The sequence below is a fragment of the Elephantulus edwardii genome, unplaced genomic scaffold, assembly GCF_000299155.1.
Source record: "Elephantulus edwardii isolate Elephantulus edwardi_28Jun2011 unplaced genomic scaffold, EleEdw1.0 scaffold00170, whole genome shotgun sequence".
In the NCBI taxonomy this organism is placed as follows: domain Eukaryota; kingdom Metazoa; phylum Chordata; class Mammalia; order Macroscelidea; family Macroscelididae; genus Elephantulus; species Elephantulus edwardii.
The window spans coordinates 6,234,912-6,237,206 of record NW_006399920.1 but is presented as its reverse complement, the minus strand read 5'-3'; the positions used below and the strand labels follow the sequence as shown (position 1 = coordinate 6,237,206).

The 2,295-nt window shown below is 48.6% G+C and overlaps 1 pseudogene; it reads left to right on the top strand.

The window, feature by feature from the left end:
- The first annotated feature begins 1,333 nt into the window (after nt 1-1,333).
- Nucleotides 1,334-1,993, top strand: LOC102846170 (annotated as a pseudogene).
- Nucleotides 1,994-2,295: the final 302 nt, after the last annotated feature.

Genomic DNA, 2,295 nt, shown 5'->3' with positions numbered 1-2,295 from the left:
TTTTTTTTCTTTTGACCAGTGTCTCTTAAGTTTAGTTGTACTGTCTCCAAGGGAAGGTGACGTGTCCTGTAGAACTCCTGTGTAGATAATATTTTCCTTTCTGCGGCCCGAGGGCCCGCCGGTTTTTCTGTGTACCTCTCTCCAAAAACTCCCTCATTTGTCTCGAAGAAAGTACAACTAGAGAGCTCCTTAGAGGCAAGAATTGTGAAGCAATATTGCATATACTTTGATTATATTGTTAGGAGGGGCCAGTCATTGGGAAAAGATATCACATCTAGAAGGGTCATCAAAAGAAAAGACGACCTTCAAGAAAATGGATGGATATGGTGACTTTAACAATGGGTTCAAATGTGTCAGAGACGCTGAGGATGGCACAGGATAGAGCAAGGGTCAGATCCATTGTCCATAGCATTGTCTCAACGGCACCTAATACCAATATGACCTTGGTCATTAATGATAATCATCTCAGTGAACAAGAAGGAAAACGAAGTGTTTTACTGAATTCCTACTGGGTTTACTCTAAATAAAAACCTGTCCTAGATTACAAGGAGTTGCACTGCTAACCCAAACATCAGACCTCTCTGGCAATTAAAATCCACCAGGGGCTTTGTAGTTGCTAGATGTGGTTGAGTCTGCAACTCGTAGAGAAGCTATGAGCAACAAATCTGAACCTTCTCCTAACCCGTGTCACCCTCACCCTCTGATATACCGGATCCAGTGCTACTGTCACTGTGTCAATCCATCTTGATAAGGGTCTTCTCTTTCTGACTCTTCACCTTTCCCAGCATGGTATCTGTTCTCAAGGACTGATCCCTTCTGACAAAATGCCCAAAGTACGTGATACGATGTTTCACCATCGTTGCCTCTAAGGATGCCCTGGATGTACTTTCTCCGAGACAGACTTGCTTGTTCTTTTGGCAGTCTGAGATATTCGGTGGCTTCACTTACTTTGGGTACGTGGCCAACAGAGATCGGTCCTTGGAGAAGGACATCATGCTGGGAAGGGTGACAGCGCAGGAGAGGGAGACCCCTAATACACGGATTGATACAGTGACTGGGACGATGGGGGTTAGTGTGTTGGAGTTAGACTGGCTCAGGACAGGGAAGGGTTCTGAGCTTACATAGTGTCGCTATACATCGCAGGCGACTCAATGACACATAATGGTAACATCGGGAAGTGGAGCGCTCCCTGACCACTCCTCATGGTGCAGAAGCCTGGGTGCAGTGCAGTGGTGATTGAGCAAGCCTGGTGGGCAGGCCCCGAGCTCTGGCCTGGCCTCCAGGTGTCCTCCTGATGCTTCACGGATGTTGAGCCCTTCCCGGCTCAAACAATATGGTGAAATACTCCCTGGGCCAGAACGTGCTCCAGAGTTCCTGGGACCAAGTGTTTGCTATCTTCTGGCAGCGGTACCTGCATTCCTACAGCAAACATGTCTTGACGGAAGACATAGTACACCGAGAGGTTACCCCTGACCAGAAACTCCTGTCCTGGAGACTCCTGACCAAGGCCAGCAGGATGCCCCGCTGGGTTAAGCGATTGTTTCCTGCCAATGTTACTCACTCGGTGTCCATCCTGGAAGACTCTATTGTGGACCCAGAGAATCAGATCATGACCGCCTTCCCCTGGAACATGAACCATGCCCGGCTGATGGTGGTGGAGGAGCGCTCTGTTTACTGTGTGAACTCTGATAACAATGGTTGGACCGAAATAAGAGAGGCCTGGGTCTCCTCTAGCTTGCTTGGAGTCTCCAGAGCTGTCCAGAAATTTAGTCTGGCTCGATTTAAAAGCAACGTGACAAGAACTATGAAGGGTTTTGAATACATCTTGGCCAAGCTACAAGGTGAAGGCCCTTCTAAGACACTTGTTGAAACTTACAAGAAAGCCAAGGAAAAGGCTAGAGAGACAGCACTGGCAGCTACAGAGAAGGGCAGCGACCTAGCCAGCAAGGCAGCCACCAAGAAACAGCAGCAGCAGCAGCCACAATTCGTGTAGCCATCATCAGCCCTGCACAGCCCTTCTACCACCACCATCACACAGCAGACAATCTAGCTCCAACACCCTATCCCCAGTGTGCTCTTATTAAAAATCAATATCCGGCCCTATCCCTTGCCTAAGAGATAGGCTGGAGTGAGGAGTAAGGATCTTGTTTGGCATCTACAGAACAGCAAGCATGTCATGCGTGGTCTGTGCTCATTTTGCATATTCCTCCCATTTGGAAGCTGAGGCAGAGAAAGGCACAGACTTGCCCCGGTCAGCGAGCAAGTGAAATGGGAAATGCTAGGCTGTAAGCTCTG